Genomic DNA, 14,627 nt, shown 5'->3' with positions numbered 1-14,627 from the left:
GATTAGATATTAAAATCCATAACAAAGATAAAAGCATGCTCACGTAGGTTAACCACCTATTCTAATAGTTAAAATAGTCAACATATTGTAAAATACGGTTACAAACTCAACCGATATATAATCCTTTCTAAGGCTGGGGGTACTTAAGTTGACGGTCTATAGAACACCTCCTACCTGGGGATTATGGCCGAATAATTGAGCGTTGTTAACCAGTTTTATGAGTACACGTGAGCAGTGTGAGGTGTTAAATTTGGTTTTTCACCTAGACATCGTAGGTTAAATCCAATTATAAATGTTATACTTGGATTAACACCTAGACTTAGGTTGTTTAGTTAGTAGGAACATTCCTAAGTAAAGTTTTACCTAAAAACAAGTAGAACACTTCAGTGGAAGTTTAATTACATATATGATATGGTGTTAGAACGCTTCAGTGGGAGTTTAATAACGTATATGATATGTTGTTAAAACAATTCAGTAGGAGATTAATAATATATACAATATGTTGGTTTTAGCTTTTGTGTCCCTAAGAGTTCACATCGAGATTCATGCAACACTTTGTATCACATTGGAAGTGATCTCCATTCGGAAAGTGTTTGCATGAATCAAGATTAAGGTGAATAGGGGAAGTTGTTCACAGTAAAATCAAATACACAATGTTTTGATTTTAATTCTTACATCCCTTAAAAAATTCATACCGTGAGATTCATACGGCGTTTCGTGTCACCTTGGAAATGACCTCCATTCGGAAAGTGTTTGCATGAATCGAGATCAAAGTGAATAAGGGGAAGTTGTTCATTAGAAAATCAAATATGTGGTGCATCAGGGGTTGGAACTTGAGGCAATCCTCAATTATGAAAATTTTGAGGTCGTTTACCATGAAAAACATTTTAATGGATTCTTTCCCCATCATGTAATCGAAATCGGCCAAACTAGAAAAAGCAACTAATAGAAAATCGCTATTTGACGTATTGTTGAAAAATAAACACATTGATCTACATTAGATTTTAGCATTACTCTTTAAAAAAAAAAAAAAAATCCAATCAGTTTTAGCAAAATCTAAATGAACCCCATTTAACATCTAATTTTGTAATGACGCTTGAGTGAGTTAGGACAAAAGCCATCGAAGGGTAGTCAGTTTCTCCCTTCATTGAATTGAGACACTCTCAACCAATCATTACACTAGAATAATTCTTATTCCTATGACGATCAGTCCTCATTTATTTGGTCAATAAATCATTAACTTGCTTAATAATTTCCCATAAGTGTGACCATTCATTTTAAATCCTAGAGTTCCGCCTCAATGAGCCAATCGAAGGGAAAAACCGATTGTGGCAAAAACTAAAGCGATCCTATCCATTTCTGGAGTTCACTTTGATATTGGCCAACTGTAAAAACCATCCGAAAAGGGACACTCCCAGGGCACCTCGAGGCTGTGCAAGAAGGTTTCGTAGTGCAAACCAATGAAAGAGACCACGGGACATTTTGACACGTATCCTTCTCCCACTTACTATAAATACTCTCTCCATTCACCTTGATATTGACCCATGGAAACACCATCCGAAAAGGGACGCTCCCAGGACCCCTCGAGATCACGCATGACACGGTGTGAATATTAAGGGAGAAACGTAAGTGAAAAAATGACATATCATATACATCTTTTCCTCCTGCTGAGTATTTCAACAACTTAGGGTTTAATTTACTTAGGAAAAATATGGCTAATTATTTTTACTAAGTGATTATTTAAGTTTTTCCAAAAGTAACACTTACTTTGGAAAGTTAAACAATTAAGATTAATATTCGTTAAACACTTTAACAAATGTTAATAAAAAATTTCATGCTCTTAGCAAATCTATCAAATTTACCTTTCCAGGTAGGTTCCTAGGTAGGGGTGTTCTATTTCTATTAGCTTAAGTACCCTAGCCTAGCCATAACCTACCTTAGACAAAAGGTCCTTTATAGATATATTTCCTACAAATTTAATCTTTTATTGAAATCAATTTAATCCTATTAAACCAGTTAAAAAGATTAATCTAATTTCTAATCTCATTTGAAATTTGTGAACTTAGATCTATCTCAATCATATTTTAAAACAATTTTAAAAAATGATTTCACCTAAGTTTGCATGCAACTCTTAATTATTGATTTTAATTTCTAATTTCATTTATTTATAGCTCTTATAAAGTAAATGAAACAAATTAAAACCCACATTGCAGTGATTGACATACTTTATAAAATTATCACGCTTATAAGATTACCTAAAGTAATGTCATGCATCATGCAATGTTCATTTCATTACTATATATATATATAGCACTTATACATAATAACAAAGTAATGAAAATAAATAACATACGTCACATGCATACATTCAAACTATATATTATAATGATTATAATATAAATGATGCATGACTATATTATTTATGCATGCAAGCATATAGTACAACACTTATATTATATGATGCATGAGCATGCTATAAAATTAAATCATGTATATACATATATTATAACGCCTATAATATAAATGATATATGAAATTAAATGCATAACTTATGGTGGGTTTTCAAGCTATATGACATACATTATAACATATAAGAAAAACATACATCACATGTATATTTAATCTAACAGTTGATTGATTGGGATATGACCTCTAAAAAGGAGAAAATAAAAGGCTAACTATTACAAAAAATGAGTCAACTAGTTTGAAACAGGTGAACAGGATCTTGAACTACTTGAACCAAACCGCCCTTCAAAGAACCACCTTGCAGCTAATTGTGTAGAAACCAAACCATGTGTTAAGCATCTATGCGATGAGCATTAAAGACTACACAATCGCATAGCTAGCAATTATGCGATGAGCATGAAAGTTTACGCGATGTGTATGAAGGACTGCATGGTCACTTTGCTAACAACCATGCGATGAGCAACTAAAGACCACGCGATCGTTCAACAAGCAACTATGCAATCTTGTAGCAAACGACACACGATTGTGTAGCAAACTCTACACGATCGCGTAGCATTAGCTATGCGATCGTTTAGCTGAAGGAAATCGAATATGAGGATTTCCATGAGCAGCGGAAAGATAATTTCAAATTACAATCATATATGAACTTTACAATTACAGTCATAAACAGAAACATACAGTTATGCATTCATTACAGAAATTACAGCATGATAATACAAATAATCAAGGAGAAATACTACACACATTTGTAGACTCATCGCCAAGGTCCTTGATAACAAACGCTCAAACACAGCAACCTCGAACGCTCGTCCAACATGACCGCTACACCGCACGAACTCCGTGCACTCGATCTTAGTGATCGCCTCGTTCACGAAAACCCTAATAGCACGAACGACCTCCACAGTACCTCAACGATGTTGAGTTAAGTATGACACCACCAAGAAGGCTACCTTGGTATTCTCGGTGTGAGAATCAAGAGAGTGGGCTCTATGTGGACTTGGTTTGAGGCAGACGACAGAGAAAACAACAATCGTGTAAACGATTGAGCAAGTGGGAGAAGGCTGAACCTATCGTATAAGTCTATGCCCAATCGTTTAGCAAAAGCTAAGCGATCATCTAGCAAAAGCTCAGTGATCGTTTAGCTCATCGCTTAGCTGCATGTCTGTAGCCTACAAACACTACACGATCGCTTAGCTCGCTCTAAGTTGTTACTTAGTAAATCCTATTTACTTGACAACTTCCGTGAGATTATTTTCCGAGAGAGAAAAAAACTCAAGCTTACAAAGACTTAACCTTACTTAAATTAGGAAAACAATTTTCCTTTTATCTCACGGTTACCATGAAACCACCAATAACCTCCCACTCAATTGGTTATTAGAGAAAAAGATTTAATTATCCAATAATTAATATGATTATAAATATAAATGATAACCAACTTATCATACTATATTTATAACCTATAGTTTTAATATTTCGTCTCATGAAACATACAAACCATAGCTCTTTTTCTATTCCATGGCACTTAATGTAAATCTTATTTATATTAATCCCTCCACTTATGTATCTCATATACCATACTGATCATATCATATATAATTGAATTACCTCTTGACAATTTGAACATTTCAAATCAACACCAAGAACTGATCCTTAACTGAATCCATTGAGCTACCAAGGGGACCTCATAGACCTATAGCTCGAAGCTCCAACGGTATATAAATAACTGATTAAACTCTTTAGTCACGACATCTACCATTCGTTAACTGCCAGGCACTCCACTAAAGACCGACAGTTGAACTCTCTTACCACAGATATATTATGTGTCCATCTTAACCAATTAGCAGTACGACAACCCTTCACAGATTGCTCGTAAGTACAACTGGGCCAATAACCATTATGCCCCTGTAGTTACATTTAACTCCTTAAGTACCACTGATCCTCTAATGAACATAAGTCATAGTCCTACTATGACTGAGTCCTCTCTTCCAAAGAGAAGCTGTGGCTACTATGTTCAAGCCCCAAAATCAACCCTTAAGGGAGAAATCTCTCTACTTATACCTACTTCAGGAAAGAAGTGAATTTCATCTTTGTGGATTGAGTTCCCAGCTCTCAAAATCAGATAAGTCCTAAAAAAGGTAGGCATATGAGTTGGAAATCTGACCACTCTCACCCATACTAATCAAAGGACCACCCTCAAAGGCAGGAGTTCCAAAACACTCAGGATTGAGGTCGTGTCACCTATGGTCGTTTAGGTGAGATGTATGTCTCTAGTTCAATGGCATTATATACAGAGTCTAGTCATCTCGTGGTCTGGTCTTATACAAGCTCTTTGTATAGGACACCCCCGCTCGCACGTCTCCATATGAATGGTCAGGATATACCATCTGTAGTAGTTTACAACACTTGCAAAACTTTACAAAGCGGGTTGCATCCATAGTATCACCAGGATCAAGTATCCAACCTTAATCCTTATACTACAGACCTATTTAGGTTATCACTTAAGGTATGATCCACTTGTATATCACATATACATGTTTAAGTTCACATAAGATAATCATGGAGCTTTGTTTATTGAATATGAGTAAATGCCAGAATGAAATAACATTTATTTTATTCATCATACAATGTGTATCATTACAAACAATGAGACTCCGAGAGAATTAGGACACCAACCTCAACAATAGAAAATGCTACAAGATCGTGTAGCAAAAGTTACCTAATCGCATACCAAGAGCTACATGATCGCTTAGCTATAGCTACACGATCTGGAACCTCTGTTTCGTCTTCTCCATCGAAACAATGCTTTGCAACCCTTCTTTGAAGCCCTCGGAACATCACAAGCAACTCAAACTTACAAATTACATAATCGACTACAAGATTAATGCCCAAAAACGTAAGAGCTTTTACAAACCAAAATTGTAAATTAAAGAAAGCCAACATAGTGTTCTATCTCGAAACATCCATCAACAATTACATCCACAAACAGTCATCGCATGAAACAGAATGTAGATTATAAAATCCACCATTACTGTAAATCGATCCAATAAAAAATAGAATTTGGAATCAGAAACCTACAATCTGGCTCTGATACCAATTGAAGAAAATTTTCGGAAAAGATCCTTTGAGCAGAAGCAAAGATCGTCCCAAATTCCATTTTTATTGAAAATAAAGTTTTACAGTAAAACAACAACAAGATATGCTTTTACTTAAAAATACAACATTCTTTAAAACAAATACCTAGGGTTTCAGAAACTCTTACCTTTGAAGAACTCTTTCTTCAAGAAATCCCTCGTACAGGCCACAAACGGAACTCCTTCCATGCTGATCTCCTTCTTCAAGAACAAACACCATCACTCGAGAACCCTCTGTATTCTCTTGGGATAGAGGATTCAAGCAAGAGTTGTGGGCTTTGCTTGAATCCTTGGAAGAGGGAAAGGAGATGGAGAGGAGGAGAGAGAAGAGAAGAACTTTTCTTCTCAGTAAGTTTTTATTTAGAGAGAACACTTCTTCTCTGACAGAATTAAGGAAGAAGATGATTAATTCAACTTTTTGAATCCCACGTAAGTTAACTTAAGAGAATAGGGGGAGGAGTTATAACTCTTTCCCTTTTTATTAGTTCCAATTAAATTAAAAATATAATATAATATATATATATATATACACACACTATACGTTATATCAAATATAACATATAGCCTATAGTTTTATATTGAATCAAAAAATACATAAATTATAGATTTTATTCTCTATCAACTATTCATGAGATTTAATATAAATCACATTTATATTAAATCCACTTATATGAATCTCATCCATATAAATCATATTTAATACCTCTCAATATAAATCATATTTATATTTAATTACATGAATCTTATTCATATAATTGGTATTTGAATCATATTAAAATTCTCTCAATTATAATGTATCAAATACATTGTAATTAGTTATAGCATATAAAATTAATTCCCTCAATTAATTTGAAAACTTCAAATTAATCCAAAGAATAAATCTCAATTAAATCCCTATCGAGCTACAGATGGAACCTTATGGACTTGTAGATTGAAGCTCCAACGGTACCCAGATAATTAATTAAACTCTTTAATTAAATTATCCAACATCTGTTAACTGTCATCACTCCACCAAAGACCGAAAGTTGCACTCTTTGCACTACAGATAAATTTTTGTGTCCATTGGATATAACCAATCAACAGTGTGATGACTCTTCACAAATTGCTCGTAAGTACAGTTGGGCCAAAATACCGTTTTGTCCCTATAGTTACATCTAACTCCTTAAGTACCACTGATTTCTCTAATGAACAATAAGTCATAGTCTCACTATGACCAAGTCCTTCTCAGGTTAGGAGAGGGTATGGCCACTATGTTCAAGACCCAAGTTAGTCCTTAATGGAGTAATTTTGTCTATTTGCCTCTGCATCGGGGAATGAGTGAATTCCGTTTTGTGTAGCTATGTTCCCAGCTCCCCAGTCAGACGAATCCCCAAAATGGTAGGTTTGTTGAGTTGGCAATTTGGCCACTCTCACCCATACAAATCAAAGGACCGCCTTCATGAGCAGGAGTTCACAACTCACTCAGGATTCAGGTCATGTCACCTATGGTCATCCTAGTGAAATGTAAGTCTCTATTATTAACGGTGTAATATAAAGAAACTAATCATTTCATGGTCCGGTCTTATACACTCTTCGTATAGGATACCCCCACCCATATGTATCCACATGAGTAATCAGGATCAGATCATTTGTACCACTTTACAACACTTGTAACACCTACAAAGCGGGTCGTATCCATAGTGTCACCAAGATAAGGTACCCAATCTTATCCATCTACTACAGACCGTTTAAGTTATTATTTAAACAAGTTTCACTTGTATGTCTCTACATACTTGTTTAAATTACATGAAATAATCTCATATCTTAGTTTATTGGATTGAGTCTATGCTTATAAAATAACACTTATTTTATTAACAACAATATGTTTGTACAAAGTTAACAAACTACGAGATTACAAGGAGATTTAGGACATCATTCCTAACAATCACCCACTTGTCCTAAAGCTTAGGGAGACTAACGTACAATACAAATAAACTAGGGCATATACTATATAGTCCAAACATTCCTTGTAATGACTCCATGATTTCCCTCACAGTGAGCATGGTTTCACGCTTTTTGGTAAGCACATTATATATGCTTGCCAAAATATAAGTTCTGACTTTTTCATTTGCCTTGACCAATCTATCATAGATATCCCGAACATTTCAAGTTGCATTAGGATTGGAAAGAGGATGTTCCTCCGCTAAAACAAATCTCAGATCATCAACTACTAGTATTATGTTTATGTTCGTCTTCTAATTTGGATATTCCTCTCCATTGAATTTATTGGAGGTTAAGAGTTGTATAATTGACTTTGACATGCTGAAACATAAACAAATTCTATGAGTAAATTGCATCTAAATCCAATTTTAGCAAAAGTAATAAAGTACCCGTATTTCTTTATTTATTTGCAACGATACTTTAGTGAGTTAGAATAGATGCTACCGAGGGGTAGTCAAATACTTCTTCGCTAGCGCAAGATATTCTTAACCAAATACTATATTCAGAAGAAGTCTTATTCCTATAGTCATTTAGTTATCGTTTTCGGTCAAGAACTTACTAACACTTAGTAACTCTTGTAAGTGTGACCCTCCTTTTTCAGATTTCATAAAATGGTATGAAAATTCCCCCGAATAGAAAGACAATGTTCAAGCCAAAACTAAGAAACCCTATTCATTTCTGAAGTTTGGGTTGTTCCGAATCCTATGTTACAACCCTCTGACAGGATCGCCATAAAAATGACTAGCTAGTGCCGCCTAAAACGACGACAAGTGCAACTTAGGAGTCACATGGTTCAAACTAATGGAAGAGATCGTAGGATACATTGACACGTTTCCTGCACCCACTTATTATGAACTACTTCCCCTATTCACCTTGATATTGACCCATGTAAATACTTTCCGAATGGAGCAGTCGCGGTAAAAATGACACAAAGTCGAGCATGGAACTCTTAAAGATGGGAGAGCTAAAAATAATATATCACATATATTATTAATTTCCTACTGAAGTGTTCTAATTATTTAGGTATCTTTTGTACTTAGGTATATTTCGGCTAAAAAACATCCTAAGTCTATGTGGTTTATCCAAGTATACTGTTTATATTTAGATTTAACCTACGATGTTTAAGTGATAAACCCATTTTATTACCTCACACTACTCATGCATGCCCATAAAACTGATTAACAACGCTCAGTAATTCAGCTAAAATCCCCAGGTAGGAGGTGTTACATAAACCATCAACTTAAGTACCTCTAGCGTTAGACAGGATTGTAGACCAATTGAGTTTGTAACCGTGTTTTATAAGATAACGACCTATTTTAACCATTAAAAAAAGTTGATATTAATCCTAAATAAACATGCATCTTATCCTTGTTATAGATTTTAAATGCCTAATTCATTTTATAATTCTTATAAAGAAAAAATAGACAGCCTATAATATGAACTTAAGCATTCCACACATTAATATAACAATTATATTAACCTTATGAAACTCTACTCATGCATACTATATATATTATAACCAATTTATAATATATATCAGTGCATGAAATATGCTTTCCTATTGTGGGATTTTAAATCTATATGACACAATATATACATATATGTTTAATTTAAATATAACATACATCACATGCAAAAAATATTTAAACAACACCGATATGGACCAGCTTTAGCATCCTAAAAAAGCAAATAAAATAATTTAGTAAAAAAAAAACAGCTTCAATGTGCCTCTAGACCACTCGAACCGGACCCGAACCGGTCGAATTGGCCCCCCAATGCTCTAAATGGTCTGAATTGGACCAAATTGGGTGGAACTGGACCACTGGTAGCCAAAACCGATTGAACCGACCTATTCCCACGAATCGGTCCTATTGCACGCACATTTTTGGACTAGGATGAGCAGTATTGCAACGTTCCATCCTAGAGTTGCAACGCCTCGGGCTTCAGGATGAACAACGTTGTGACGCTCTAAGAACAACGTCACGATGCTGCAAAGGAAGTGGCTGAATCTGTAGTTTTTGCTTCTGACCTTGCTTGCTTGAATCTTTAATTACAGTCTATTTACAACTCTATTGACTCCAATAAAATTACAGACTCTTAAACATACATTAAGGCTCTTCAACCAAGAGCCAATTACAAATGAATCAAAGAGAATTCTAATGGCAAATTTGAATTAAAAACCATATCAGTCACCAAACATGCATTGCTAGAATTTCACGCACCAAACTCAAATCATGCTTTGATACTAATTGAGTGCTTAAATCATGTTATGATACCAATTGATAGAGTAAATAAACATAAAATGAAAGTAAGAACGGAATCAATAAGCATACTAACTACACTTAATTTGAGTACAAAGCATGCTTAAAAACAGTTTTTCAAGTAAAAAGGGTTTCAAAAGTACAACCTTTGTTCATTTCTTCTTGATCCTTACTGAACTCCACAAATTTGACCTTCAAATCACCAGTAGACCACCGAGAGGATTTTATCTACTATTCTCAGCCTTGGAACGAGTGGTGGAAAATCATAATCAAAAGGATTGTGATGGGCTTTTGGCGAGGAAAAAAAAGCAACAAAATTTCTCTAGAATTCAGCTTGGATGCCCATCAAATTGAAGTCAAACACTTCAATTTATAATGCAAGTCCATGCAATTCAAATTGCAAGGAAGATGTCACTTCAATTTTCATTAAATTGGTGATCCTAATTTTTCCACTTGCTAATTTAATCCAATTTTAAAACCAAAATTTGATTTAAAATGAAAAACTTAATATTTAAAATTGATTTATAAATTCAATTTTAAAATAAGTTTTTATAATATTGAATTTTCAAAAAATCCAAATTCCAATTAATCAAATTAACAATTTTGAACACAATTTTCAAAATTGAATTTTCTCAAATCGGATAATTAGTTAAACTAATTTAATTAATTTAATTTAATATCAAATATTAAATCTATATATTACCTCATCAAATATTTAAATCATTATTTAAATATTTTTGAACTCTCCAATTACAGTTAATTTCAACAAAATTAAACATTTAATTATATCAAATATAATTATTCAAACCTTAAATTGAATTTGAACATTTCAAATTAAAATCCTAATTTCAAATTTGAATACTTCAAATTCTCTTAATATTCTAATCCAAGGTTTAATCTTTTATGAGCTAGTAGAGGGACCTTATGGGCCTACAGATCATGAGCTCCAACAATTTGCGCTTAATTAACTAAACTCTTTAAACTGAATTAATCAATATTCGTTAACCATCGAGACATACCACTTTAGCTCGATGATTGTGTAGGAGTATATCAGCATGCAGCAGAAGCAACAAGGATCAATAAGCATTCTAATTCATTAATTTTGGCTATAAATAAAGCATAATCATACAACAACAAGAGGGTTTCAAGCAATACCTTTGTAGAACCTTTACAATCTCAATTTGCAGCTGCAAAATTTCTCCAAATCTCGTTGTGAACCACCTCAAGATCTTCCTTACTATTCTCTTGGAGCTTTAGATTGAGTTGTGGGACTCAAAATAAGCTTGAATGAAGGGAACTTGGAGAAGAACTAACTGCAACAACCCACTTGAAGAACAACTTCTTCAACTCAAATTTTTCAGCAAAAACTCTATTGATGCATGTCTCAATTCCACTCCAATCTTCTCTATTTACAGTAGAACTTTCATGCAAAGAATATGAATGCATGAGATGCAACTCATGCTTGGAGATTTGAAGCTTGAATGAAGTGGGTGTTATGAGAGCTATGATAACTTATAGAAATACAAGTTAATTTTGCTCTTAAGTTGGAACAACTAAGGTTTTTAATGATAGATTTTCCTCATTTTTAGAAGAAACGCATAGAAACGCATAGATTTATTCAAACATTAGCAAACTCATGCAAAAGAAGTTTTATTACTAAATATCGCGGCACTAACGCATTGTATTGCAGGATTTCAACACAAGGATTAACGCTAACGCATTAGACAAATGCCGTAGGAAAAGCTCTAACGCATGGGCCATGCGTCGGAGGGAGTTCAATGCAGAGAAGATTCATTGCTCCAGGCTGATTGTGTCACATTATCACTTACAAGTATGGGCACCTACAGCAAGCGGCGTCTGAAAAGCTTCCATGCAGCAGGCGGTGTCTGAAAAGCTTCCGAGAGTCAGGCGGCGTCTGAAAAGCTTCCGAGAGTCAGGCGACTAATCAGGGCATGAACTTTAATACTGACCAGGACATGGACTTTGATGCTACCCATTCACCCAGTGGACGTGACCAACGCCTATAAATAGATGAAGTCCCTATAGAGTCAAGAGTTTAGAAATTATCAAGATCCTTACTCTCTGTATATTGTAGTCATAGTTTTAGTTCTTAGAAGCTGTGTTGTGGTGCTAGACGATCAGAAGGGTTGAGAACCACCACCACCGCTGGTCAGGGAGCGGAGGAAGCCACTCTTGAGAAAGACACTTCATCCAATTCCTATACAGTGATTGTACACAACGAGATTGAGCCAAAGAAATACAAGAGATTGTATTCTTTGGCTTGACTCAGTTTCCTTCATCTCATTTATCGCTTTCACTTCATTTGATTAAATATTGCTTTTGTAAAGACTCTCTGTTTCTTTATAAAATTCATATATTTGATCCATCATACTTGCCATTGTTTATTTCTTGTTTATGTTGAACGCATTAATACTTTATGCCAAACTTCATTCCAACACTCAAGCCAACTTGACAAATTAGTAAAAAGCGTCTTTAACTTAGATTGTTCGAAATAATAACTAAACTGCATCAAGCAGGACGCCTAGTACAGCTAGAGATAGACTTACTGGTGTCTATTGCATTCTGTGTTAGATCCATGCATCCTAGAGATATGTTTTGTATGTTATTCGCATTGAGAAATGTTGAATGAAGTCTAACGCATGAACAAAAGATAAGCAGATCACTCCATCTCATCCATATCACATCCTAGTTTGTGTATATTCATTTTAGACCAATGCGTCCACTTACATTAAACTCCATTATCACATGATCCATCACTAACTACTCAACTCTTTTACATCTCTTGCACAGACACAACAATTTAGTGTAAATAACACATTTCTCACATTTATTTAGGAAAACCCCTACAGTAGATACAACGCGAGGTCTGCATTTGGTTAACTGAATCCCTGAGTTCGACCCTGGACTTACCAGGAACCTAAATTAGATTTATACTTGGGTCTGGTTTAGGAAAACTTGAACGTCATTATTAGGAGTTGTGTGCATTCTGTTGCATATATCTGACGTCCCAACGCATTACAATTACTTAAACACATCAAAGCATAAATGCATCACTTATACTTAGAACTTATTTCTCCAATTTATTTTACACAATACACTCCTAGAGCAAATCACGGTAGCAACGAACAAGCTATTTCATGATATTGGAGAAAACCAACTTTCTCAAATTTGTGTTTTCCAAAATTTTTAAATATAAAATTGATTTCCAAAATCCATTTTAATTTGGAAAATGAAAACTTTATTAAGTTTATAAAAATTAATTTCACAAATTAATTTTCTAAATAAAATCAATAAATAATTAATTAAAAAATTTAATTAATTCTAATTAATTTAATATCAAATATTAAATTAATTTTACACAAATTCTACCTTAATGAATTTAAGACTTAAATCATATTTAAATATTAATTAATTCGCCAATTCCGTTTAATTCTAAAATTAAACGCGTAATTATATCTCATATAATTACTAGTTCTCTTAATTCTAATTTGAACGTTTCAAATTAACTTATCATGCTACTCTAAAGCTAATCCATTTACAAGCTAGTAGGGGGACCTCACGAACCTACAGATCATGGGCTCCAACGATCCGAGATTAATTGGCTAAACTCATTATACCGAATTAACACCATTCGTTAACTGATGGGTCACTCCATTAAATCCCATAGTTGCACTCCCCTCGCTGTAGATATATTATGTCCACTCGATATAACCATAATTAGTAAGTCAACCCTTCACAGGTTGTTCGTAATAACGGTTGGGTCAAATTTCTGTTTTACCCCTGAGATTACCTCTTGTTCCTTAAGTCCCTATCCTCTAATGAATAATTGATTTATGATCTGATCAACAAACCGAATCCCTCTCGGGTCAATGAGAGGGTGGGGCCCATTGTTCAAGACCCAAGTCAGCACTTAAGGGAACAACCTCTCTACTATCTCTAAAAGCGGGTAAGAGCGTATTCCATCTTGCATCCTATATCCCTAGCTATCTACTTGGTCTTACCCCTGAAATGGAGGTTTATTGAGCCAGTGCTATTGAGTCAACCCACCTATGAAAATCTAAGGATAATCCCGAATAAACAAGAGTTCGTAGTTAGCTCAGGATTAAGGTCAAGTTACCTAGGTCATCGCTTTAAAATAGTCAATCTTAAACAGTAAATAACGTTATAAAGTAAGAGTGACTAATTTTGTGGTCCGATCTTGTACAAACCCATTGCACAAGATGCCCCCACTCCTCATGTCATAACATGTACGAATTAGGATCACATCGTCTGTAGCACTTTACAACTCCTTGTAACAACTACAGAGTAGGTTGCATTCGATAGTGTTACCAAAATAAGGCACTCAATCTTATTCATATACTATAGATCATTTTGACTATTTACTCGAACCTGATCCACTTTTATATCTCTATATAAAGTTCAAGTACTCATGTAATAGTAATGAGTCTTTTAGGTTTATTGGATTTCTAAAATGAAATAAGCAATACATAAATTCAATAAGTTGTTATTGAATTTTCAGAATAAGTTCTATTGTTTACAAACCATGAGTTTTAGGACATAAAACCAAGCAGGTTGCACTCTCCTCACTATTGATATATTTTTGTTCACTTGATTTAACCATGATCAGTAAGTTAATCCTTCACAGGTCGTTCGTATTTTACAGTTAGCTCAAAATTACCGTTTTACCCCTGTAAATACATTTTACTTCTTAAGCTCCCATTGATCCTCTATTGAACAATTGGTTTATAGTCTAACTAATAAACTATGT

The sequence above is a fragment of the Benincasa hispida genome, chromosome 9 (assembly GCF_009727055.1).
Source record: "Benincasa hispida cultivar B227 chromosome 9, ASM972705v1, whole genome shotgun sequence".
Classification (NCBI taxonomy): domain Eukaryota; kingdom Viridiplantae; phylum Streptophyta; class Magnoliopsida; order Cucurbitales; family Cucurbitaceae; genus Benincasa; species Benincasa hispida.
The sequence above is the reverse complement of the archived record's forward strand: the minus strand, read 5'-3'. Positions refer to the sequence as shown.